The sequence below is a fragment of the Ovis aries genome, chromosome 9 (assembly GCF_016772045.2).
Source record: "Ovis aries strain OAR_USU_Benz2616 breed Rambouillet chromosome 9, ARS-UI_Ramb_v3.0, whole genome shotgun sequence".
NCBI classification, from domain to species: domain Eukaryota; kingdom Metazoa; phylum Chordata; class Mammalia; order Artiodactyla; family Bovidae; genus Ovis; species Ovis aries.
In genome coordinates this window covers 82294643-82322579 of record NC_056062.1, presented here as the reverse complement: position 1 = coordinate 82322579, position 27937 = coordinate 82294643, and the positions used below count along the sequence as shown (strand labels likewise).

Here is a 27937-nt window from a genome sequence, read left to right as displayed (position 1 = left end):
CTGTCTCAGCTGAGGTACCAGACTTGTGAGTGAAAAACCGCTTAGGAAGGTCCAAGGCCAGCACATACCACGTGGAACAAAGATGAGCCATCCTCACTGAGCCCTCCCAAAACTGTAGAATCATGAGCAAATAAATGGTGGTTGTTCTAAGGCACTAAATGTTGGGGTAGTTTTAAAAGCAGCAATATGTAACCAAGACAAAGCTAAACAAAAGAAAATCCCCTAAGATACAGATCAACCTTCTGTAGACTCCACAAGGCAGACTTTAGGGGATAATTCTTTTTTTTTTTTTTAATCTTATCTCAGGAGTCATTTGCTTTCTGTTTACTCTCTTGCTGATTTATAATCGTCCCACCTGATGCTTGTTTATCCCAGTGTTATACCAAGGGTGGGAGGAGGAAACATTGGAGAAGTCTGCCCCAATGAGGGAGGAGTATTTTATCACTGTACCTTGTTTGGAACTGTTAGAGCATGAAATAATAAAAAGCAAACAGAGTTTTCATCAGTTTTATTATTGTTTTTAAGTTCTCTCCACTCACGCACACACACAAATCCACTGCTTGTTGCCTGAACGGGTGGCTCCCATTGCCTCCCTCCTTGGTGAGCCACTGGTTTACATACACGCACAGTGAGACTCAGAGTAATGTTGTCTCCACAGCACAGAGCTGTCTGAACACAACCAGACTGTCAAATCACACAGCTGCAAACCAGCCTCTTGTCTGTTGGCTGACAAAGACCCAGCCAGGTTCCCTGCCTGGGCAGACCCAGTGAATCCAACCTTCCTTTAATTCACAGGATGATTCTCAGTGGGTTACCATAGTACCCACTTCCAAGCTGACCCCTTGCTGTGGGGGTGACCCTTTCCCCATCTGTCAGAGCCCTCCTGTCTGTTTTCCATGGAGCTCAATGCACTGCCTTATCTACTCCAACAAAAGAGATTCAACCTCAAGTTTTGTTTTGAAGAACTACAGGGCAGGGCCACATTTCTGCCAACTTCCAGAAACAATACAGCTAATGCCCCTGCCTCCTGTTAACAAAGGCAGGCTATGGCCATTACCCTGCCAGTTGCGTCAAGACTGCTAAAGAATGTTGTTTCCTACCAAGCTGCAGATGGGGAACCCCATAGGGTGGCTGCTCAGGGCAACCTCAGAATAACAAAGCAACAAGTCATTCAGTCTTTACTGAGGAGACTCCCAAAGTCTGCCCAGGTAATTTTCAATCTGTCCATCAACACAGCGTCTTCTAGGCTTCTACTGTCCATCCAGCTTGATGTCAAGTATCTGGGAAAGACAGAAGATTTGTTTGTTGTTTGTGCATTTTGGGAAATCAAATCACTTGGAATTCCAGTGAAATCTGTTGTCATAAGTGAAAGAAAGAAAGGGTCTGTCTTGCTCTCCAGAAAGCCTGGAACAGAAGGAAGCAAGAGGTTTGGTGAACTCCTTTCTGGAAAAGAAACAAAAAAAAGTCAGGCAACTGGGCTGCCAGTTATCATCTCAGGAAGAAGTCAGGAATGATACTAGAGCCATTGTGTACTAGCTTTTCAGGACTCTGGAACCTCTGTTACTCCAGCAGATTCGTTTTTTGAAATGAATGATGATTAGAAATAAAATCCTTAAAAGGGTCTGTGTTCTGGTTGAGGCTCCAGGAAGGAGAAGGGAGGGGGGGGCCACCTTGTTTGACAGCCAGTGTTTGAGGAGCAGAGCCCCCAAGAGCCGTGGTGGCTTGGGGTGGATTGTGAGTGACTGACGACGGTCCCCCAACCTAGTGTGCTTTCTCCAGTTTCTGTAAAGTCGGGACTTTAAAGACTTTTTGGTTTCTAGGTGAATGCAAAAAATGTGTCCAATTATTTAAAATGTATCCTACAGCAGAGCAGAGAGTCATCCCTCCGTGGATATGACTGAGATCCATGATCTAGAGTAGCCCTCTATACACAGCACACGCACCATGAAGCTGAAGACAACACCCGTCCCCCACCCTGGAGCAGCAGACATGACCTGTCCCAGTACTAAAGCAGCTGTTATCTGAGGAGTGTGAGCAAAGGTCTTTTGTTGGTCCTGTTGTGGAAGCTACCTCTTCACTCTCACGGCTACTTCTGGGTCATTGCCCAGCAGCCCGCATGTGCCAGAGGCAGCTCCAGGTGGGATCTGTAACCATGAATCACTCGGTTGTGGGGACAGCTTGAGCAGAATGTGTTCTGCCGCCTTTCTCCAAGGGGGTGACGTAGACAGTGTGATTTCTCCTTATGTAAGCTGCATGCTGCCTGCCAGTCTACCTATTCAAAGAAAACTTGTTTACTGGGTTATTCTTTTTGCTGGAATTAACTACCTTAAATATCCATTACATTCTGCAAGGTTAATTTGTGTTCAGGTTTTTCAAGGCTTTGGCCATGAAATCAGAGGCAAGGAGGGTTTTTGATTTCTATTCTTTGGGGGCCTCTTTCCCTGTTTACTCCTCTGGAAGGAGTCGTCCTGTCTCTCCCTTTGAAGCTCAGACAGAAGGAGGATGTGAATAGAATAGCCTGTAAAAACTGAACGTCACCCACTCATTCCTTCAGGCCTGCTGTATTTACAGCATCCATTCATTCATGAAGTAATTATTTAATGAGCACCTACTCTATGCTGAGCACTGGAGATAACCACAGTGAACAAAACAGTCTCAGCCCTCAGGAAGCTATCCTCTAGTGGAGGAGATAAATGTGGAATGTAATGGATGCTGTGAAGAAAGACAAAGCTGGATACAGGATTAGACAGAGGTTGGTGGGGAGGTGTTTGTAAGCCCTTACCAACAGCCATGAAAAGAAGAGAAGCAAAAGGCAAAGGAGAAAAGGAAAGATATATCCATTTGAATGCAGAGTTCCAAAAAAGAGCAAGGAGAGATAAGAAAGCCTTCCTCAGTGATCAATGCAAAGAAATAGAGGAAAACAACAGAATAGGAAAGACTAGAGATCTCTTCAAGAAGATTAGAGATACCAAGGGAATTTTCATGCAAAGATGGGCACAGTAAAGGGCAGAAATGGTATGGACCTAACAGAAGCAGAAGATATTAAGAAGAGGTGGCAAGAATATACAGAAGAACTGTACAAGAAAGATCTTCACGACCCAGATAATCACGACGGTGTGATCACTCACCTAGAGCCAGACATCCTGGAATGTGAAGTCAGGTGGGCCTTAGGAAGCATCGCTACGAACAAAGCTAGTGGAGGTGATGGAATTCCAGTTGAGCTTTTTCAAATCCTAAAAGATGATGCTGTGAAAGTGCTGTAATCAATATGCCAGCAAATTTGGAAAACTCAGCAGTGGCCGCAGGGCTGGAAAAGGTCAGTTTTCATTCCAGTCCCAAAGAAAGGCAATGCCAAAGAATGCTCAAACTACCGCACAATTGCACTCATCTCACATGCTAGCAAAGTAATGCTCAAAATTCCCAAGCCAGGCTTCAACAGTACATGAACCATGAACTTCCAGATGTTCAAGCTGGTTTTAGAAAAGGCAGAGGAACAAGAGATCAAATTGCCAACATCCGCTGGATCATGGAAAAATCAAGAGAGTTCCAGAAAAACATCCTCTTTTGCTTTATTGACTATGCCAAAGCCTTTGACTGTGTGGATCACAACAAACTGGAAAATTCTTCAAGAGATGGAACTAGCAGACCACCTTACCTGTCTCCTGAGAAATCTGTATGCAGATCAAGAAGCCACAGTTAGAACTGGACATGGAACAAATGTCTGGTTGACTGGTTCCAACTCGAGAAAGGAGTAAGTCAAGGCTGTATATTGTCACCCTGCTTATTTCACTTATATGCAGAGTACATCATGTGAAATGCTGAGCTGGATGAAGCACAAGCTGGAATCAATATTACTGGGAGAAATATCAATAACCTCAGATATGCAGATGACACCACCTTTATGGCAGAAACCAAAGAAGAACTAAAAAGCCTCTTGATGAAGGTGAAAGAGGAGAGTGAAAAAGTTGGCTTAAAGCATAACATTCAGAAAACTAAGATCATGGCATCTGGTCCCATCCCTTCATGGGAAATAGATAGGGAAACAGTGGAAACAGTGGCAGACTTTATTTTGGGGGTCTCCAAAATCACTGCAGATGGTGGCTGCAGCCATGAAATTAAAACATGCTTACTCCTTGGAAGAAAAGTTATGACCAATCTAGACAGCCTATTAAAAAGCAGAGACATTACTTTGTAACAAAGGTGGTATAATCAAAGCTATGGTTTTTCCAGTAGTCATGTATGGTTGTGAAAGTTGGACCATAAAGAAAGCTGAGCGCCAAAGACTTGATGCTTTTGAACTGTAATGTTGGAGAAAACTGTTGAGAGTCCTTTGAACTGCAAGGAACAACCAGTCAATCCTAAAGGAAATCAGTCCCGAATATTCATTGGAGGGACTGATGCTGAAGCTGAAACTCCAATCATTTGGCCACCTGATGCGAAGAACTGACTCATTTGAAAAGCCCCTGATGTTGGGAAGGATTGAACGTGGGAGGAGAAGGGGACAACAGAGGATGAGATTGTTGGATGGCATCACTGACTCAATGGACATGAGTCTGAGTAAACTCCGGGAGTTGGTGGTGGACTGGAAGGCTTGGGTTGCTGCAAGCCATGGGGTCACAAAGAGTCGGACACAACTGAGCTACTGAACTGAACTGGTGGGGAGGTAAGGATGATCAGATGGAATTCTCTGAGGACAGAAGGACATGAGACGAAGAGGCAGCCCAGGCAGCCAGGAGAGCCAGTGCAAAGGTCGGAAGCACAAGAGTCCTCGTGCTCATGGAATAACGCTGCTCTCGCACCAAACAGTGTCACTGAGAATTTGGCAGGAGCTGGTGTCTGACGGTTACCTGAGCAGACCCGTAAGTCCACAAGTTCAAGAGGACTGGCCCAGATCTTGAAATTCCTCTGTTAGTCTTTGGGTTTTGGCCACAAAGGCATATAGGTCCCTGAGAAGTAGCTTTTGTGATTATCATTGTGTCCTGGGACTAAATTTCAGAGCCCTAAGAACAATGGCTTCAGGGAGTCAATTCAGTATCACGTTGGGAAGGCAAAACCACTTTGCAGCTTGTACTATCTGGTAAAGAAGGAAGGGACAGGAAATTGCAGAGTTCCTGTGCTATAATGGATCATTTATCTTCCGGTGCCTCAGTTTCCTTAATTGTAAAAGACAGGAAATAATACCTACGTGAAGAGATAGTGAAAGCAAAAAAGTGCTTGGGACATGTAGGTATTTGACAAATGTTTGTTCTCACCAGCACACTGATCTTTATCTAAGAATTTTATTTTAAAGATTTTATTTCTAATCACATTGCGGAAATAGGATGTTTTTAAGAGAAAAAAACTCAAGTTTGAAAGTGTTAATAATTTCTGAGAACTTGAGCCTGCTTCCAAACAACAAAGATGAAGAAAATACCCTAATCTTCTTTAATAAGTCTATAAGCAAGAACCACAGAGGTGGTCTGGACCCATGTTTGAATTTGTCCCCATGAAACCTGCATTTTGTATTATCTGATAGTTTAAAACCAGAGTTTGGAAAATAAGCACCTCCCTAGCAAACACTGATACAGCAGAGTTACTTTACCGGCTCAAACACCAGTGCAGTGGAAACTAATTAATCCAGGAAAGTAAACTCCTGGAAGCCATATTGTCCATAATCAGGAATAGTGTTTAAGGTGAGAAGCAGCTGAACTTCATGGTTAAGAGCACCAGTTCTGGAATCAGACCTTAGTGCAAACTATATGACCTACCTTGGGTTTAACCTCTCTTAGCCTCAGTTTCCTCACCTGCAAAGTAAGGATGATAAGAATGTCTCATTAGGTGGTTCTGATAACTAAATGAGATCGTGCATATAAAGCATTTAATATAATGCTCAGCACTATGTTATTAGTGTAAACTGAGTGTACTGAGTCCTGCAAACTTCAGGAGAGTGATACTGAGACAACAGGTCAAAAAAAGCCTCTCGACAAGGTGAATTTTGAGTCAAGCCCTGAGTGATGCAAAGGACCAAATAGGCCTTGTGAGGCTCTAAGCAGTGACTCGGAGTAGAGGCAGAAGAAACACTAAGCGTTAAGGCCACCTCAGGTGTACATAGAGGGCCAGCAGAGTGCCGGGAGTTTGGTGAGGGAAGGGGCTTTGGAAGAAGATGCTGTCCAAAGGGTATCGAGGAAACTTGCAAGCAGGAATAAGAAATCTGGATTTCATTCTAAATATGATGAGAAGTTAAAGTCTGGAGTTTCAGACATCTTGAGTCCAAAATGCTCTTTGGCTATTCAGGGAAAATGTTCTGGGCGATTGAATATTGAGCCTGAGGCTCAAGGAACAGGTAGGTAGGGGTTGCTCATGCAAATGTATGACTTATCAGCTTTTTATTAACACTTCAAGCCAAAGAACTGAATGGAATGACCTAGGGAAAGATTATAGTCAGAGAAGAGGGCTGAGGCCTGGCCAGGGGCTCTGACTTTTAGAAGACAGAAAGAAGGAATATTCAGCCGAGAAGACTGAGAAGGAGCAGTCAGTGGGGTGAATGAAAACTTAAGAGTGAAATAACCTGGAATCCAAGGGCTGAAAATGCCTTCGGAAGGAAAGAAACTGCAGAGAAGCCGAGTCTGATGAGGATGGCGATGTGTCTTCTGGATCCAGCAAGATGGCGGCCAGCGGTAACGTTGGGTGAGCAGGTCTAGCAGATTGGTTAATGGCCACGGAATGCTGACTGGAAAAGGTTAACAAGAGAAGGGAAAATCCAGAGAGAGACTAGGAGAGGAGGAAGCAGAGGCAGAAGGTCTAAGTATATTAATTTGCCAGGGCTCATAGCAAAGTGCCACACGCTGGGTGGCTTAAACACTAGACATCTGTTTCCTCACAGTTCTTGAGACTTGGAAGTCCAAGATCAAGGTGTAGGCAGGCAGGGTTGAATTTTTCCTGAGGCCTCTCACCCTGACTTGCAGGTGGTGGCCTTCCCTCTGTGTGTGTCCTAATATTCTCTTCTGGTGAGGGCACCAGTCATATTGGACCGAGGCCCACTCAGACTGCCTCCGTTTAACTTAATCAGCTCTGGAAAGGCCCGATTATGAATGTAGTCACATTCTGAGGTGCTAGGATTTATGGCTTCAACATATGGATTTCAGGGCAATTTCTTATCACTAAGCAATTCTTTTTCAGGAATTTTGCTGTGAAGGGGAGCAAAGGGCTGCACTGGAGGTGACAGGGGAGACAGAGAGGTTTTGTCTTTATTTTGAATTTTCACTCTGGGAGAAGTTCCAGCCACTGGTACTGCTGGTGAGAAAGGCATGACAGAGAAGCTGAGACCACTGTGAGGGAGAGAGGGGGTCAGTACAAAGTCCTCAAAGCTCTGAGAGGGGATGGGATCAAGAGGTGTGAAATGACTTACCCAGATCACTAACTTGTGAGTGGTGGGGCTTGCACTCGACCCAGATACTCATGGTCTCGCCAGCTACATTTCAATACCAGCAATCACTGTAGGAATTCCCCAGGAAAGGAGCAGAGGATCACAATGGAGTAAACATGATCAAGCCTGGACTTACAGCTGCCTCAGCTACCTACTAGCCCTGCACTCAGGGGTTGGCTGGGTCCACAGAAGGGGAAGGAAGAGAAGTAGGTGAGGCACTGTCTGACTGATCAATGACCTGAAACCCCCCCAGAAAGTCCAGTTCCACCGTGGTTGAATATTTGGAATCTGTGACCCAGAACTGGCCTATTTATTTGAACTGAACTGGGCTTCAGGTCACCACCAGTTTCAGCCAGTTACATCATCAGCTTTTCACACGCAGATTGCTACCCTCTTTCACAAGCCCAAGGAACGCGTGGCTTTGTGATTTTGCTTTTACAAGCTCTCTTATCACAGCATGTGTGTGTTGGAGCCCAGATGTTAAACAAATCAATCAGTAAATAAACCTTGGCTTCACATTTTGTACAAAGTTAACTGACACATGGACACACAGCCTCTATGTCACGGGGTCTCTGAGTGGAAACACTTCATTCTTTTTTTTTTTTTTAACTGCTTTATTGAGATATAGTTCAACTGTCATAAAATTCCCCTCATTTAAATTGTACATTCACTGATTTTGACTGTATTCACAGAGTTATCAGCACTTCCTTCCTGACACTGTGGTTTTCACCTGAGCAGACAGGTCACACTCCCAGTGTTGGTACACCTCTGCTATTTTAATCGTGGCCAGTTCCTACCCTGAGAAGGTTACCTGAAGGCACATGTAGGTCTGACTGTGACTTCCCTGGTGCCTAGTGAGCAGCTGATGAACTGGCCAAGTTCACTGGTAAAGACCACTCAGTGTCTATTACGTGGGAGACTGTTGTGGAATAGATAGATTGAGTGAGCAGGTTTTACTACAGGGAGGCATGGACACTCTACTTGGAACTCAGACAATGAGGTCTCAGTATGTTTAATCCAAACGGCAGAACACCAAATCCCTTACATTTGTTCCACATCTTCTTACCAACCCTTTCCCCTAAATGCTCCGTTTCATTATCCTCCAAAGTGTTTGTTTTGAAACTACGTATGTCCTCCTTCCTCTCATGGAAACCACCTGTAGCAGCAACCACTGGGACTGCTGCAAACATTTGTTTTTGATAACAGTGTATTTTGAACGTCTGTGGTTTCAATTTCTATTTCTGTCCCTTACTGTCATAACTTTTCAATCTTTTTATGCCTTTTATGGGTAGTTTTGCTTTTCCCAAGCATTTGAAATCTGCTGAATGTGTCAGCTACATAAACTGTGAACTAAGAAATTTATAATTTCAAAATCAGTATAACTGTCCATGACTTACAGCTCTCAAGATGTTTCCATCTGCAGTATTTAAGTTGATCCTCACAACAACTCAATGGTCAGAAAACCAAGGTTTCCTGGCTAGTCAGCAACAAAAGTTATAGTAAAAAATGGGTGATTTGAATTCTAATCTAGGATTTTCCCCTTCCAGAACACTGGCAATCATATATGACTATGGTTCTCCAACTTCAGCTGAATCAGAATTGTTGAGGGGGCTTGATACAACAGAGATTGTGAGCTCCACCCCCAGCATGTCTGATTCAGTAGGTCTGGGCTGAGAGCCGAGAATGTTATTCACATCCAAGCTCCTCCACTTTCTCGCCTGCCTTCCCCTTCTAGCTTCCCTTGCAGCTAGGGGTGGTCATGTGACATATTCTGGCCAATGAGATGTGAGGAGAAGTCTTAAAAAAACCTGTGCTTTCCTAATGCAAAGGGACATACTTGGGCCTTCACCCTTCCTACTTCTTCTTGTTTAGAGCTTATATGTAGTGCTTGGAGGTACAACAGCATTTATGACCAACGTGCTGAAACTGGCAGGACAGGAAGATAGGAAGAGGCTGGGTCTCTGACAGCCCTCGGTTGCTTATCTCCAGATTTCTCTTCAAGTGAGAAAAAGAAATCTCTGTTTAAGCCACTGTAGTCAGGTTCTCTGTTACTTGTAGTCAAAAGCATACCTACTCAATACAGAGAAAGAAGGATAGAAGGGTGAATGAGACTCTGGGGCACTGCATGAGAAATGGCACTTAACAAGCATTTGTGAGGCCCTAATCTGTAGCTGACATTGTGCCAGGTGAATGAGACATGATTCCTGTTGAAAAGGCCACCATGTAAATACACAAATAATAACACAAGTGAGTATTACTCAGCCATAAAAAGGCACCATGTTGGATCATTTGTAGAGAGGTGGGTGAACCCAGAGTCTGTCATACAGAGTGAAATAAGTCAGAAAGAGAAAAACAAATGGTATATGTTAACGCATATATGTGGAATCTAGCAAACTGGTACAGATGAACCTCTATGCAAGGACAGGAATAAAGATGAAGGTGTAGACAACACATGTGTAGGCATGCAGAGGGGGAGGGGAAGGGGGGATGAACTGGGAGATTGCGACTGACATACATACTCTACCATGTGTAAAACAGCTAACTGGTAGGAACCTGCTGTATACCACAGGGAGCTCAGTTTGGTGCCAAAGGGGTGGGATGGGAGGCGGAAGTGGGAGGGAGGTCCAAGAGGGAGGGGATATATATATGCATATCTATGTGTGTACGTAAACATATATGTATGCGTATACTTTCATTTCATTGTACAGCAGAAACTAACACACCATTGTAAAGCAACTATACCCCCAAAAGTTTAAAAAACAAAAAACATATGACAAGCACAAAGGTAGAAGCAAAATGTTTTGGAAACCCAGTCAAAGAATGTTTCCTAGGGAGGTCAGCAAAGGTGCCTAGGAGGTGACATTTTAGCAAAGTCCTGAAAGATAAATAAAATTGCCAGAGAAAAGGGAGGTAAAAAAAGCTCTATGTACGGCGTTCCTTCTCACCCTTACCTTTAGGGGCCAGTGGCTGGCCCAGCTGGGGATATATTGGGACAAACTGCCAGCAGAGTCCACAGCTATGCAGAAAACTCAAAGTCCAATGAACCAGGAGTGAAGTTGTCAGGATTAGCAGGAACTCCTTGTCACAGTTCAGGGAGCCAGAAATCTGAGGCTGAAAGACCAGAGCAAGAGATCAGAGGGCACATGGGCAAGGGCGGGCCAGGAACCCGGTAAGATGGGCAGAGACTTGCTTCTCAAGCAAGTAAGAAACTTAGGGCACCAAACACCCCATTTCATGATTTCTTATCATTCAACTTCCTTTTCACTCTCAGCACCCATCCTGTTAGGCTTGCAGGAAATTCACTCTTAGTCTTTCCTGTGGCTCCCGCCTGCACCCAGGCTCTGATGAAATCCTGGTCTGTTACTCAGCTGGCAGGGCCCTGAGCTCCCCTTTGCTGCTGTCTCTGTGACACACAAACCCTGGCTGCGGGACCCCATCGCCCTGAGTTATCATGACCATTTCCACCAACTGCCCGATACATCCTCCTGTGCTTCTGGAAAGCAGGGCTTAGGTCCCTGCTGCTGGTGGGCCCCAGAAGCCCCTCTTTCCTCTCCCCAGGCCAAGGCATCTCATCTTGGTTTGGAGGAAATATCTCCCTCTGGTCAGTTTCCACTAGGGATGTATCCTCCCCACCCCCATCCCTGAGCAGCTCAGCTGACTTAGGGCTGGGGAAAGACGAGCCAGGAAGGGAAGTGTCTGCAAGCCAACCCTGTTCCCCTGAGACTGGAGCAGACCCTTTTAGAATGGAAGAAGGCAAAAGGGGAAATGCAAGGAGAAAAGTTTAAACTTTCAATTATTGGGCCACATATTAATGGTGATGGTGTGGTTTAAGGGACCCCACACACACATCCCAGGGGGTGTGGTGACAGAGTCAGGGAAAGCCTGAGATGTCTGGAGAACGGTGAGTACCTGGTGGGGAGGAGGGGACACCTTGGAGGACCATTTGTAGAATTTGGATTTTGTTTTATTGGCAACAGAATTCAGGGAAGGTCAATATGCTGTGTTGACACAAAACTTTTTTTTTTTGGCCGTGCCGCACAGCATGTAAAATTTCCCCAATCAGGGATCAAACCTGTGCCCCCTGCGCCACCAAGATCTTTCTCTCTTGTTTGTTTTAAAGGGGCAGCTCTGATGGAAGATAAGCTGTGGAGAGCCTCCGCTTGGCCACAGGAATAAGCCAGACAAAGGTGAGTGAGAATTTAAATCAGGGAGACAGAAAAGTGCCGCCATGGTTCTGGGATAAAAGCGACAGAGAATCTGGTCACATGGGCTTGGATGGAATAAGGGGGAATAACAAAGAGAGCAGTTGAAGGAGAGTCTGAGGTTTCTAGCTGTGAAGACAGAGTAAAGCCATTTACCTGGAGGTGAGAGGACAGAAGGCAGAGGAGGGGATGGAAAGGGTGACGGGGAGAGAACTGAACATATTTAGCACTGGTTTTATGCCAGACATTGTTTCTGTATATTTTTGTCATAAAAACCTACTTATGAAAGTAGTGGTATTATGTTCATTTCACAGGTGAGAAGGCTAAGGCTTAGAGGTGCTGCTGTTCACCCAAGGTTGCTCAAAGAGTAACAGAGTCAGGGTTGGAAATGATACCTGCCTGACCCCAGAATCCATGCCATCCCCACCTGCTTCCAAGTGCCCCCCAGTGGGGATATCTGAGTTCCTCGGGAGCTTGGGAGATAGGCAGAAGGTGCAGGCATCAGTCTGGGAGTCTTTATTATGTAGATGGTTCTTGAAACAGTGGGAGCAGATGAGACCAGCTGGGAGAAATGCGTGGCACAAAAAGAGACCACAAGGACAGACCCTGGGGAAGTTCACAGTTACGGGTTGCATCAGCTCCACTGCTGACAGCAGATTTTCATTTTCTCATAACAGAAGTCCTGACGGGGCGCTCAGCATGGTGGCTTCATTTGAGAGTCAGGCGCTCGTTTTCCCTTTCGCCACATTTAATGTGTGCATTTCCTCCTCGAATTTACCTCAATCCCCAAACAGCTGCTTTAGGTCCTGCTCTCCCGTTTCAGGCAGAGGGAAAGCAGAAGAGGCTGAGAGCAAAGTATATCTTCCCGCCAAGTGAGCCTGCTTTTAAGAAAGTCTTTCTAGGAGACCTACTCCATAATTGCTGCTTACATTGGCCAGAATTTAGTCACTTGACCTAGCTTCAAGGGAGGCGAGGCGATGCAGTTCTTTAGACAGGCCTCTTATTGCTCCAACTAAATTGTGGTTCTTTAAAAAAAACTTTTTTTTTTCTTTTTCTTTTTACCCAGGCTGGGTCTTCATTGTTGCAAGCAGGTTTTCTCTAGTTGCGGTCAGCCGCGAGTGGGGCCTACTCTCTAGCTGCTGTGCTCTGGCCTCTTATTTCTGCAGCTTCTTCTGTTGCAGAGCATGGGCTCTGTGCCATGCGGGCTTCCCTAGCTGTGGCTCTCGGGTTCTAGAGCGCAGGCTTAGTTGCTCCATGGTGTGTGGTATCTTAGTTCTGGGCCAGGAATCAAACCCTGCACTGGCACGTGGATTCTCAACCGATGGCCCACCAGGGAAGTCCTAAATTGTGGTTCTTTTGGTTGAGAAGAAGGGAGAATGGAAACTGGGTAGACAACTGTCATCTCTGCTGTAATGAGGTAGGCAGAGGAAAGAAGAAGATAAAGAACATTTGGGGGTAGGGGAGAGAATGACGCCATAACAAACGTAATAGTTAGGATGCTTTTAGTTTCAAGCTGTTGAAAACTCAGCTGAAACTAGCTTAAACTTTGCTCAGATAACCAAAAAAATGTAGAGTAGAGCACGTACGTTGGCTGGGGCTCTGGTTTTGCATATTTTCCTGGCTCTGCCCCCTCTTCATTGGCCTTGCCTCCTAGTTGGCTTCACAAAGGGTAGTAAAATGGCTGAAATAGTTCCAGACTCACACATGCACACCACATTGTCCAGAGCAAGACAGGCCATCTTTTTAGCACGAGTCCTGAAATTCATTCATTCACTCAAAAATATTGCTGGGTAATGGGGTATGCACTTTTCTAGATGTTGGGGACGTCAATCAAGTGGATGGATTCTGGCCCCACTGGACTGTTTGAGTCATCTATTGCTGTGTGACATATTTTTCCAAAACTGAGTGTCATAAGACAACTAACATTTGTTATTTCCCAGTTTCTGTGGGTCAGAAATTTGGCCATGGCCTGACTGGGGGACTCTCCTAAGGCTATAATTAAGATATCAGCTGGGGCTGCTGGGGGGACTTGTTTCCTGCCCATTTGTGTGCTATTAGCCTCGGGTCATCACTGACTGTTGGCCAGAGACATCAGTTCCTGGCAATGTGGGCCTGTCCTCTGGGCTGAGGGTTGAGGCGAAGGGAGGTAGGATAATTAGTGGTTTCTGTAACCCAGTCTTGGAAGTGACCTCCCATCATCTCTTCCAGGGTTCCTCTGTTTTGTAATAAGTCACTAGGTTAAGCTTACACTCAAGGGAAGGTATTACCCCAGGGCGTGAATACTGGAAGGTGGGTGTCATGGAGGACCACCATGAGGCTCTCTACCCCAGGGCTGTATTCTAGTCAGTGGAAATGGACAGCAGACACAGTATATCCTATGTAAGTGACAAGTGTAGTGAAGGAGAAAAATAAAGCAGAGTGAGTTCTCTTGAGACGACTCTTGAGTAGCGTCTAAAGTGACCAAGGAAGTGAGCCATGGATGTCTGTGGAGGAGCATTTCAGGAAGAGCCCAGGGCAGGGGCAAACTCCCTGAGGCAGGAGGGTGCTTGGCGTCTTTAAGGAGTCACATAACCAAAATGGCTGGAGCTGAGTGAGCAAGGAAGGAGAGAGAGGCAGGGTGGGAGACGGATTATGGATGAACATACAGGACACAGTAAATCTTTACTGGAAGGTTCTGAGTGGTGGTGTGACATGATCCTCCTTAGTTTTTAAAGGCTGTGTGGTGTGTGAAACAGATGATACAAGGGCCAATAGTGAAAGCTGGGATTCTACAGCAGTAGCTCAGGTGGGAGATGATGGCGTCTTGGGTTGGGTGGAAGTGGACAGGAGCAGTTGGATGCCAGACACGTTTAATAAAGCTTGTGGATAGACCGGATCTAGGGTACGGCAGAGAGGAGTCAAAGACAACTCGGGCTTCTAGCGTGAGCATCTGTGAGGCTGGGCTCGCCAGTTGCTGGGATGTGAATGGAGGACAAGTCTGGGAGAGTAAACCAAGGATCTACTTGCAGTCATGTGAAGTTTGAGGTGCCCTTTAAATATCCAAGTGGAGATGGCTGCAGAGGAAGTTGGAGTCTGGAGTTGAGGGGTGAGATCTAGGTTGGCAAGAGAAATTTGAGAGTCATCAGCATCAGGTTGGCATTTAAAGCCACGGGACTAGATGAGATTACTCACCTGGCAAATCTGTCTCAATGGACAAGACATCCTTCAGAACTTTTGGACATGGGAGAATGAGGAGGATCTAGTGAAGGGGACTGAGAAGAAGAATCCAACGAGAAACTGGATGGTGCTGGGGAGGTAGGCAGCAGGCTCCGTGTCGGGGGCCACAGAAAGTGGTGCTCTCCACCTTCCAGATGCCTCCAGGGGGTCGGGGGGTGGGGCACAGGACTTGGAAGGTGGTAGAAGGTCATTGATGACATTGGCAAAGTAGGTTTGCAAAGCATCCTGGAGTCAACAGCAGGATGATGGTGAATTTTGGAAACAGTGAAGTTTAGGAAGAGACCCCTTGAGACCCATTGGGTCCCACTGGGTGTGACCCTCTCTTTTAAGAATTTCAATGTTAGAAACAATAACAGCATGAGGGAAAACACTCATTAAATTATTAAAAATTGGTAAATGTCTCTATCAACAAAAACACTGTAAATTAAAACAGCCCATAGAAAGAAGGAAACCTCTTAGTAAATATAACCAGTATTAGAATCTTTGTAATGGAAAAAAAACTCATGCAAACCGATAAAAAATATACTAAGACCCTAACAGATAAATGGACAAAGGACTTGAACAGGCTGTTCACAAACGAGGAAATAAGTAAACAAAGATAAAGAAAAATGTTTGGCACCGTTAGTCAGGAAAGAAATACAGAGAAAAACCACAGAATGACGTGTTTTAAACTATCAAATTAGCAAAAAACTGTTTATACCCTTTAACCTAGTAATTCGAGCTTCAGGGAATCCTAAGAAACTAAGCCAAAATGCAGACGAAAGACCTGGCCATAGCTTTATTTACAATAGTTAATAAGAGGAAATAATGCAAATGCTGATACCAAAAGAATGACTTGGAAAATTTTGGTACATTCATAAGTGGAATATTAATCAACCATCTATACCATATATACCCAAAATGAGATGAATTTAGGGCAACCGTGTCTTAGTCCACGTGGGCTGTTAGAACAAAATACCAGAGACTACAGTTTACAGACAACGGAAACTGAATCCTCACAGTTCTAGAGGCTGGAAGCCTGAGATCAGGGTGCCAGCAGGGTGGTAGAGGGGGCTAGCTAGCTCTTTGGGGCCTCGTATGGAAGAGCCCGGAGCCCATTCATGAAGGCTTTACCTTTGGGGCCTAGTCACCTCCCGAAGGACACATCCCCTGATGTCATCATTCGGGGCATAGGTTTTCAACATATTTATTTTGGGGGGAGGGGACACAAACATTCAGACTACAGCATACTGGAAAAGGCCTGTATCATGTTAACTGAAAAAAAAAAAAAAGCAGGACTTGAAACGCTACCTATCTTATATTCTCACCTAAGGGAAACGTATTTATAGAAAAAAGGAAACCCACCACAGTGTTGTCACAGAGGCAGCCTGGCTGCCTTCTTTCCTGCACCAGACCTTTGCTGAGCTCTATGCTGATCTCTCTTGGCCAAGTCCTGGGATTACAAAGATAACTCTGAAAATTCTGCCCTCGAGGAATTTGCATCTAATCAAAATTTTAAAAAACTGTTTTGTGGGAAGTTAACAGTAAAGTATCAAAAGATATGAAAAGAATTGGGGGAATTCCCGGGTGGTACAGTGGTTGGGACTCCATGCTTTCACTGCCAAGGGCCTGGTTTCCATCCCTGATCCGGGAACTAGGATCTGACAAGATGCGCGTGGCAAGACCAAGAAGAAAAAAGAAAATGAAATATTAGTATCTCAAAATATCGCAGCACAAATGAGTCCAGCCACAAATTGGATGTCAGCCGCATAGACGGGCCTTTGGTAGTCTTGTCCAGACCTGCAGTTCCAGGGTTAAAGGTAATAGGGCGTTGGGCATGCAGACTTAGCTGTCAGTTAACAGAGAGCCAAGTGCTGGAGTTGATATGGCCTTGACCCCAAGAGAAGAATCGAGGAACAGCTAATGAAACTGGAAAATGAAGCTGATGCTTCTTAGCAGGACGTGTTATTTAACTTCCTGCTCTAAGAGGTCTGGTGCCCAGGAGTACCTGAAAGCAAAGACGGGTCATTATTCTTCCCTCTGGGGCTGCTTCTCCATCTAACCTGTTTGACCAAGACTGGCTTGGAGTTCTTACTGTCCTTTCGGGGTCATTGCTGCTGGGAGTGCTACTGTTTTCAGATTTCTTATGGGTGGAAAAGACAGAGAACCATACCTTCTATTTCTACAGTCCTTCACATGTATTTCAAAAAAAAAATTCTGGCTCACCCGCAAATTGAAGAATGGTGTCGGTGGTCGTGAAACCAATCATGTTCTTTATTTTCTGATAGGGCCATCTCAACCTTGAGTCCTTCACCTATCAAAATGCAGCCATTTGACAAATACTAAATAAGAAAAATAATGGCTCTGATAATATCGGGGAGAAAGCTCTCCTGGAAAGCTGTGTTCCAAAAGGTGAAAGAGAGTATTTTCAAAGTGATTAAGTGTTTTAGTCCTAGCAAGATCGATTTAGAGAGCAAAGGCAAGATCTTTAAAAGAGATCCTAAAGGTCAACCTAAAGGAAAATGAGTTTGTTTGTAAAAGTAAGTTGCATTTAAAACATTCAGTTCTCAAGAGGAACTGTCAGTAATTACCATGTAATGAGGACTCAGATGTTTAAAGACAAACTGCCTGGGTTCAAATCCTGGCTCTGCCTCTTACATTATATTGATAGCTGTGTGACCTTGAGCAAGTTATTTAATTTCTCTGTGTCTCAGTGGTTTCCTGCAAAATGGGGACAATGACAGAACCTACCTCATAAGGTTGTAATGAGAACTAAATGAGTTAGTATTTTGTAAACAGCTCTCAGCAGTACCTGGTATGACACTTGCTGCACAGTGAAAGTGAAAGTCACTCAGTCGTGTCCGACTCTTTGCGACCTCTCAGACTATACAGTCCATGGACTTCTCCAGGGCAGGATACTGGAGTGGGTAGCCTTTCCCTTCTCCAGGGGATCGTCCCAACCCAGGGATCAAACCCAGGTCTCACACATTGCAGGCAGATTATTTACCAGCTGAGCCACAAGGGAAGTCCAAGAATACTACAGTGGGTAGCCTACCCCTTCCTTAGGGGATTTTTCCAACCTAGGAATCAAACCGGGGTCTCCTGCATTGCAGGCAGATTCTTTATCAACTGAGCTCTCATGCTTGTTAAATAAAATCATGAATAAACTAAAAGTAAATGCTATTTTTTCTTGCTATCACTTGTTTAAATAGCAATCACCCCCAAAACAAGCACATGAAATACTTCCATAGTGACAGTGTATTGAAGTCTGATTCATCTAGGTTTCTTCTTCCTCTAGCTGTCCTGTTCTCCCCCTTTCAAGCAGGTAGCTTTGCTCTCATGTGCCTTTGGCCAGAGGGATTCATTTGGAGCAGGAAGCCCAAGGGATGAGAAGGTGACTGAATCCAGGGGCTCTTCTAGCCTTTAAGGAAAGCCTAAGCCTGTTGATGGATGATACTGAGTGTCCCCGGAGTGGTGGAGGTGGGTGAGGCCTGTGAGTGTAAGAAAAGATGAGACGGGGGAGAGTTTCTGGAGACGGTCCTAGCAGCTGGGAGCCGGTGCAGAGCCTCAGGCGGTGGCTGTCCCTCAGGGGGATGGCTGTGCTGTGTGCTGGGGAAGGAAGCACTGTCTTCCCGTGCCTCATGGCCCAGAAGTTAGGCACTCCAGACTCCTGGGATCTTGGACTAAGACAATGTCGGCCTTGACTGTGAGAGCACAATGGTTAGTGCTGACCAATAGAAACATAATTCGAGCCACATTTGTAATTTCAAAGTTTCGAGCTACTAGAATCTAGTTCGGTTCAGTTCAGTCACTCAGTCGTGTGACCCCATGAATCACAGGACGCCAGGCCTCCCTGTCCATCACCAACTCCTGGAGTTTACTCAAACTCATGTCCATCAAGTCAGTGATGCCATCCAGCCATCTCATCTTCCGTCGTCCCCTTCTCCTCCTGCCCCCAATCTTTCCCAGCATCAGGATCTTTTCCAATGAGTCAACTCTTCGCATGAGGTGGCCAAAGTATTGGAGTTTCAGCTTTAGCATCAGTCCTTCCAATGAACACCCAGGACTGGTCTCTTTCAGGATGGACTGGTTGGATCTCCTTGCAGTTCAAGGGACCCTCAAGAGTCTTCTCCCACACCACAGTTCAAAAGCATCAATTCTTCGGTGCTCAGCCTTCTTCACAGTCCAACTCTCACATCCATACATGACCACAGGAAAAGCCATAGCCTTGACTAGACAGACCTTAGTCGGCAAAGTAATGTCTCTGCTTTTGAATATGCTATTTTGGTTGGTCATAACTTTTCTTCCAAGGAGTAAGTGTCTTTTCATTTCATGGCTGCAGTCACCATCTGCAGTGATTTTGGAGGCCCCCCAAAATAAAGTCTGACACTGTTTCCGCTGTTTCCCCATCTATTTCCCATGAAGTGATGGGACCAGATGCCATGATCTTCGTTTTCTAAATGTTCAGCTTTAAGCCAACTTTTTCACTCTCCTCTTTCACTTTCATCAAGAGGCTTTTTAACTCCTCTTTGCCTTCTGCCATAAGGGTGGTGTCATCTGCATATCTGAGGTTATTGATTTTCTCCCGGCAATCTTGATTCCAGCTTGTGTTTCTTCCAGTCCAGCATTTCTCATGATGTACTCTGCATATAAGTTAAATAAGCAGGGTGACAATATACAGCCTTGATGTACTCCTTTTCCTATTTGGAACCAGTCTGTTGTTCCATGTCCAGTTCTAACTGTTGCTTCCTGACCTGCATACAGATTTCTCAAGAGGCAGGTCAGGTGGTCTGTATTCCCATCTCTCTCAGAATTTTCCACAGTTTATTGTGATCCACACAGTCAAAGGCTTTGGCACAGTCAATAAAGCAGAAATAGATGTTTTTCTGGAATTCGCTTTCTTTTTCCATGATCCAGCGGATGTTGGCAATTTGATCTCTTATTCCTCTGCCTTTTCTAAAACCAGCTTGAACATCAGGAAGTTCATGGTTCACATATTGCTGAAGCCTGGCTTGGAGAATTTTGAGCACTACTTTGGCTAGACACCTTAAAAACACACACACACACACACATTAAAGGACACAGGTGAAATTAATTTTAATAATATATTTCATGTCTAGAACATTATCCTTTTGACATTACTGAGATATTTTACTTTTTATTTTTCTGTGGGCCTGTGAAAGCTGTTACGGAGTTCACACTCACAGCGTATCTTCATCCAGACTGGCCCCGTTTCCAAGTGCTCAGCAGGCATGTGTGGTTGGTGGCCACCATACTGGCCAGGCCAGGCTAGAGGCTCTTGCTTTCCCGGTTGCCACGAGCCTCCTGGATTCTAGTACGACTCTGACAGGGAAAAGGATTCTGAACTGTTTACCCAAGAGGTATTTATGGAATGCCTACCATGTGCTAGGCTCATCATTCCCCAAATGTGAGTCAAGGAGTCCTTGCAAGCTACAGTGAACTCAAGGAGGCTTCAAGGAGTGTTCTACATTTTTGAGGGAAGCCTGTTGAACACCAGGCACTAATTCAAGGAGGTTCCATTTCAATATTAGGCCAAACTATATTCCTCTCAGGTGCCATCCATCTTTGCAAAGCTGGGTTCTCGGCAGCTGCTGTGATAAAATGCTCAAGTTCTATAGGGAAATCAGTGTGAAACAGGAAAGGAGGGTGGCAATGAAAAGGGCTTGGGAATCAGTTAGGCTGACTAAAAGGGAATTTATTAATAGAAGGTGATATTTCTTACACACCAGATGTTTCAGACATTAATTTATTATATACCTGTGCTGGGCTGTGAGCTGTTAAGAGAAGATTTATTTTAAGGGGTGCTCATAGAAGTGAGGAAAGAAGAGATCTTCATGGGAAGTCTGGTAAGTGCTTCCATTAGGCCTCAGGGCTGGAAAAGGACACTGGTGTCTCTGCACCTGTGGAGACTGGTCACTGGTCAGGAACTGGAGGTCACCTGGGAATGGCTCGGCTCTCTTGACTGGGTCACCTCCTCACCCCTTTGCACCAAGAGTGAATTGGTTTCCAACCAGAACCAAATCTGTTTCTTTTCTGGGTGTCTTTTGGTTCTGTTCCTGAGAGAGTCAATTTCTAGGCAGATTGATGAGAAGTCTGGGGTTCCTGAAGAGGAGTAAAGGGTCTGGAGTTTGCAAGGAGGAGAAAAGGGCAAATCTCTTTTTCTTTAAGCCCAGACCTGATCATTGTGCAACAAAACAACTGGTCTTGCTAGAGGATGTGTTTTGCCTTAAGCTCTGTACCAATGATTATATAACAACAATGTATACTGCTTGAGGACACATTTCTCCTTCTTGAGAAAGTGAAAGTGAAGTCGCTTAGTCGTGTCCGACTCCAGGCAAGAATACTGGAATGGGTTGCCATTTCCTTCTCCAGGGGATCTTCCCGACCCAGGGATCAAACCCAGGTCTCCCACATTGCAGGCAGAAATACAGTCTCTCAGAAAACCTCCTATAGTGACACAGAACTTCAGATCCAAGTACTAACATCAAAGATTTCAAGAGAGGAAAGGAAGCCAGGTTGAAAGAAGAAGGGGGAGGAGGCAGGAGAGGGGGGTGAAAGGGGTGGCCTTACAGACATCTCTTGCCACCTACAGATGCCTGGGCGTTATGGGACTTTTCCCTGGGCCTCCAGAGAAGGGAGGACTGGAACTCGGCTCTACCAGAAATCAGACCAGACCAGAACCAGAATTTGAGTTCTCTGCCAAGAGGAGGTGATCAGTCTCCAATCCTCAGCTCAGGCTGAGGGCCCTTCGACCAGATTCCTGCGTCCAGGACCAGGGGACTAGAAAAACAGGGAGGGATAGGAAGGGTTAAGGAGAGGAAAGAGAGAGAGAAGGGGAGAGAGGTCAATAAAGTCTCTTGTTCCTTACCGGTCGGGGCACTCTGGCCAGTTGTCCGCGTCAGGAGACCAGGGACAAAAGGGTCCCAGTTGCGGCCACCAGGTCTGGTCCCTTGGCAGGCAAGCTGGGCCCTGAGTACCCCGAGTGCTCAGGATGTCAGTCGCAGCGAAGAAGAGTCCCCGCCAGAGTCGCCATTTGTTGCAGGAAGGCGGTCCCCTTCCAGGGCCCAACGATGGGCTCTTGTCTAACGCTCAGAAATGAATTGTCCAAGGAGACACATGTGGTGGCAAAGCAAGAGATTTTATTGGGAAAGGGCACCCGGGTGGAGAGCAGTAGGGTAAGGGAACCCAGGAAAACTGCTGGTTCTGTTTCTGAGAGAGTTCCTTCTTGAGAACCTTCTGACTAATCCTGTCACCTTAAAATGTATATTCTGGGAGTGGGTCTGGTAAGATCTTTCTATTGTTGGTCCTAATTTCATTGTCTTGATCTGATCTCTGGTTCCTCTGCCAAAAATTGCCAACATCACTTGGATCATCAAAAACGCAACAGAGTTCCAGAAAAACATCTATTTATTTCTGCTTTATTGACTATGTCAAAGCCTTTGACTGTGTGGATCACAACAAACTGAAAAATTCTGAAAGAGAAGGGAATACTAGACCTCCTAACCTGCCTCTTGAGAAATCTGTATGCAGGTCAGGAAGCAAAAGTTAAAACTGGACATGGAACAACACTGGTTTCAAATCGGGAAAGGTGTACGTCAAGGCTGTATATTGTCACCCTGCTTATTTAACTTGGGCTTCCCTGATGGCTCAGATGGTAAAGCGTCTGCCTGCAATGTGGGAGACCTGGGTTCGATCCCTGGGTCGGGAAGATCCCCTGGAGAAGGAAATGGCAACCCACTCCAGAGCTCTTGCCTGGAAAATTTCATGGATGGAGGAGCCTGGTAGGCTATAGTCCATGGGGTTGCAGAGTCAGACACAACTGAGCAACTTCACCTTATTTAACTTCTATGCAGAATACATCATGAGAAACACTGGGCTGGATGAAGCACAAGCTGGAATCAAGATTGCTAGGAGAAATATCAATAACCTCAGATATGCAGATGACACTACGCTTACGGCAGAAAGCGAAGAAAACTGAAGAGCTTCTTGAAGACAGTGAAAGAGGAGAGTGGAAAAGTTGGCTTAAAACTCAACATTCAGAAAACTAAGATCATGGCTTCCAGTCCCATCACTTCATGGCAAATAGATGGGGAAACAGTGGCAGATTTTATTTTGGGGGCTCCAAAATCACTGCACATGGTGATTGCAGCCATGAAATTGAAGATTCCCTGGAGAAGGAAATGGTAACGCACTCCAGTCCTCTTGCCTAGAGAATCCCATGGATGGAGGAGCCTGGTGGGTTACATTCTATGGAGTCACAAAGAGTTGGACAAAACAGAGCAACTTCACTTTCACTTTACTCTTTGGAAGAAAAGTTATGACCAACCTAGACAGCATATTAAAAAGCAGAGACATTACTTTGCCAACAAAGATCCGTCTAGTCAAGGCTATGGTTTTTCCAGTAGTCATGTATGGATGTGAGAGTTGGACTATAAAGAAAGCTGAGCACCGAAGAATTGATGCTTTTGAACTGTGATGTTGGAGAGGACTCTTGAGAGTTCCTTGGACTGCAAGGAGATCCAACCAGTCCATTCTAAATGAAATCAGTCTTGAATATTCTTTGGAAGGACTGATGCTGAAGCTGAAACTCCAATACTTTGGCCACCTGCTGTGAAGAACTGATTCATTTGAAAAGACCCTGATGCTGGGAAAGATTGAAGGTGGGAAGAGAAGGGCATGACAGAGGATGAGATGATTGGATGGCATCACCGACTCAATGGTCATGAGTTTGAGTAAGGTCCAGGAGTTGGTGACAGACAGGGAGGCCTGGCGTGCTGCAGTCTATGGGGTTGCAAAGAGTCAGACATGGCTGAGTAACTGAAATGAACTGAACTGATTTATTTTAGAATAACTAGAACTATTTTGAAAGAGTCATGTAGGAGGACTCAGTCTAAGCAGCTTCAACGTTTGTTTAATAGGTACAATAATCAAAATTGTATGGTATGGGTGGAGGTATAGCCACAGAGATCACTGAAACAGAACAGAGGACCTCAAAATAGATCCACACAAGTTGGGCTAGCTGATGTTTGATGATGATGACAAAGCAATTTGATTGATGAAAGATAATCTTTTCAACAAATGGTGTTGGAGCAATTAGACATCTTGAAGGAAAAACCTTCCCCAAACAAACAAACAAAAACACTTGCACTTATCCCTCATGCCTTATACAAAAATAAACTCAAAATTGATCATGGACTTAAAAGTAAAATGATAGAACTTTTAGAAAAGAATGTAGGCAAGAAATCTCAGAATCTACAGTTAGGCAAAAAGTTCTTAGACTTAACACCAAATGTAAGATCCATAAAGGGAAAAATGGATAAACCAGACTTCATCAAAATGACAAACCTGCTCTGAGAAAGGCCCTGTTAAAAGAATGAAAAGAGAAGCTACAAAATCAGAGCATACTGCAAACTGCATATCCTACAAAGGATTGGTTTCTAGAACATATAAATAACTCAAAACTCAACAGTGAAAATTTTAACTAAAATATGGTCAAAGCATATGAAGAGGCATTTATACAATGGCAGATAAACACATGAAAAGATGTTCAACCTCATTAGTTATTATAGTGAATAGAGTGAAGCTGCTCAGTCGTGTCCGACTCTTTGCGACCCCGTGGACTGTAGCCTACCAGGGTCCTCTGTCCATGGGATTTTCCAGGCAGTAGTCCTGGAGTGGATTGCCACTTCCTTCTCCAGGGGATCTTCCCAACCCAGGGATCGAACCCGGGTCTCCCACATTGTAAACAGATACTTTACCATCTGCGCCACCAGGGAAGTCTTAGACCTAGTTATTAGGGAAATGCAAGTCCCGCAGTGAGACTACTACGCATTTATCAGAGTACCTTCAATAAAACATAGTGACAATCCCAAATCCTGGCGAGAATGGAAGCACAGAAACTGGATCACTCATATATTGCTGGTTGGAACGTAAAATGGTACAACCACTCTGAAAAACATTTTGGCCGTTTCTTTTAAAATTAAACATACAATTACTATGTGATGCAGCATTTATCCAGCGAAATGGAAGCTTGTGATCACCCAAAAACCTGGACACGAGTCTTCGTGGAAGCTTCAATTCTTAATAGCCCAGAATTAGAAGCAATGAATATGTCTTTCGATGAGTGAACAGTAAACAAGCTGTGGTACATTCATACTCTGGACATGACACAGCAGTGAAACGGAAGAGGCTATTGAAACAGGCAATGACCTGGATGAATCTCCAGAGAAAAAAAAGTCAATGGTGAAAGATTACATGTGGCAACATTCCACTTCTGCAATATTCTTTTTAAAAATCAAAGTATAGTTGATTTACAATATTGTGTTAGTTTCAGGTGTACAGCAAAGCGATTGAGTTATATACATTTTTTTTCAGGTTATATTCCATTATGTATTATTACAGGACATTGAATATAATCCCCTGTGCAGGTGTGAGTGCGTGCTCCGTCGCTTCAGTCATGTCCGACTTTGTGACCCTAGGGACTATAGCTCGTGAGGCTTCTCTGGAGTGGATTGCCATGTCCTTCTCTAGGGGATCTTCCCAACCTAGGGATCGAACCTGCGTTTCCTGCATTGGCAGGTGGGTTCTTTACTGCTGAGCCACCAGGAAAGCCCATAATGCCCTGTGTTATGCAGTAAATCCTTGTCGCTTATTCTCCATAGTAGTTTGCAGAATGATCAAGTAATGTAATAATCCTATACCCCCTCCCCACTTTAATAACTGTAAAATTTGTTGTCTATGCCTGTAAGTCTGTTACTGTTTTGTATATAGACTCATTTGTACTATTTTTTAGATTCCACATATAAGTGATATCATATACTATTAATATTTCCGTCTGACTTAATTCACTAAGTATAATATTCTCTGGGTCCATCCGTGCTGCTGCAAATGGCAGTATTTCATTCTTTTCAATGGCTAACATATGTAATATATATTAATATATATACACTGTTGATACATGTTCTATGTCAATCATCTGTTGGTGGGCATTTGGGTTGATTCCATGGCTTGGCTATTGTAAATAATGCTGCTATGAATATTGTGATACATGTATCTTTTCCAATTAGGGTTTTCATCTTTTCTGGGTATATGCTCAGGAATGGGATCACTGAACTACATGTTCACTCTTGGCTTTTTAAGGAATCTCCATGCTGTTTTCCACGAAGGCTGCACCAATTTACATTCCCACCAACACCGTTGGAGGGTTTCTCTTTTCTCCATACCCTCTCCAGCATTTATAATTTGTAGAATTTTTTAATATTTATATAACATTCCTGAAATGACAAGAATGCAGTTATAGATATGGAGACCAGAAAAGTGGTTGCCAGGGGTTAAGGAGGGGATGGAGGTGGGTATGGATTTAAAAGGACAACGTGATGATGGAGAAGTTCGGTATTTTGCCTGTCTCAGTGTCACTGTCCCAGTTCTGATCTTGTGCTGGTTTTGTAAGGTGTTACCATTGGGGGGAACTGGTAAAGCACACCTGCTACCTCTGTGCTATCCCTTAAAACTGCCTGTGATCTCAAAATTAAAAAGTTGAACCAAGAAACTTATTGCTGGAGTGTCTGCTATACTTCCAGATAGAAATCTCATGCAGATTAATGGGTTATCAGTGAGGGCCCGGCCAGGATCCCTCAGATTCAAGTTTACTGGTGGATGGAATTTTTCAGAAGGTCTTGTTAGACCCACAGTGCTGGTGGCCTTCCAAAACGAAATTTACTCCCTTTATCATTGGCAAAATGAAATCCAGTGTATATAAGGTATCTGGAGAAAGCTGCATGCATTGAGATGATTTTACAGCCCTAGAAGTGGGAATCAACAGGGTATTGAAAATATGCAAAATATATGTATGTAGCAAGAGTTCGTGGCTATAAAACAGTTTGGAGAATGCGTCACCTGTGTGTTTCAGCTCTCATTTCTCAGAGACAGCAGCTTCCGGTTAGTGACAGACACGGTTGCAGTGGTGGCTGGCTCCTTTGGAACACAGACTGAGTGGCCATCTGTTGAGCACCTTCCCTGCCCTGGGGGCTTTACAGTATCCGGTTTAATCTTGAGCCCTGTACTGGGAGGTGGGTAATATTACTCCCAGAGCAGACTCTGAGTCTCTGAATGCTTCAATGAAACATTTGCCTCTAGCATTGACCTAAGCTTCAAGCCCAAGGCATTATAGGATAAAAAGGAGTAAGTGCCAGCCTGGAAGTCAAACCTACGTCTCCAGAAAGCCAGCTGCTTGCTGCTCCCCCTCCTGCCTACCAAGATCATCACCTGTGTGTGTGTGTGTGTGTGTGTGTGTGTGCCAGTCCTAGCTGTGCCATCCAATTGCTGAGTTACTCCAAGGAGAGGGCAACCATCTCTCTGCCCTCCTATAGCTGCTCGGGTCAGGCAGAGACAGACAGGTGGATGAGATGGAGGTCCCCTTTCATTCACAGTCTGCACGTGGCTTTCTTGAGTCATAAAGCTGTCCTAACTAATCATTTTAGCCAGATTTTACCTTCCTAGGGTGACGTGGGGAAGGAGAAGAGCAAAGATGAAGGCACGGTGAGATGTCTACTGAACTATTCCTTCTCCCAAGGTCTCCAGGTGTACCCTCACGGAAAGTTCCAGAGGTGCCTCCTAGGCCCCGACTTCAAATCCTGCCAAGACTCAGGCAGAGATGAGCCAGGGCAGTAAGATAGAATTCACAGATCTCCCGTGACCTGTAGCTGCTGGTCACCTGGAAACTGTCTTGGTTGACCTTGTCTGGAGACTTTTGTGTGGTGCTCTGTGGCTACACGTATACGGTGTAGGGCCAGGAACAGAGAATAAGAAGGAGAGAAGGCAGGAGGGAAGACGGAGGCTGAATGAACTCTGGGAACTTAATCATCTGGAGAGACAGCCTTCAAGGTTGTGTCCAGTCTGATATTCAGACCATTATTAATTTTTTTCTGCCAACAATCATTTATTTTCATCGTCTTTAGCTGATTCTTGCTAACGATCATCTATTGTCTCGCAGCCTCGTGTTTTCATTTCATGGAAAGAATTCCCGACAGAACAGCTGAAATCAACCTTGGCTGCACATTGCAATCACTGGGAACACTAAAAATACTGATGCTTGGGTCTAATCCTAAGGAATTCT

At 44.8% G+C, this 27937-nt stretch overlaps 2 long non-coding RNA genes across 2 annotated transcripts; one reads left to right on the top strand and one right to left on the bottom strand.

The window, feature by feature from the left end:
• Nucleotides 1-493: 493 nt before the first annotated feature.
• LOC121820366 (uncharacterized) lies at nt 494-10512 on the bottom strand. Its single transcript, XR_006060882.2, has 3 exons — nt 10357-10512; nt 7388-7473; nt 494-1280 (listed from the first exon to the last, which is right to left on the bottom strand). It is a non-coding gene; the product is annotated as an uncharacterized LOC121820366 (long non-coding RNA).
• LOC121820365 (uncharacterized) lies at nt 10487-16505 on the top strand. Its single transcript, XR_006060881.2, has 2 exons — nt 10487-11306; nt 11526-16505. It is a non-coding gene; the product is annotated as an uncharacterized LOC121820365 (long non-coding RNA).
• Nucleotides 16506-27937: the final 11432 nt, after the last annotated feature.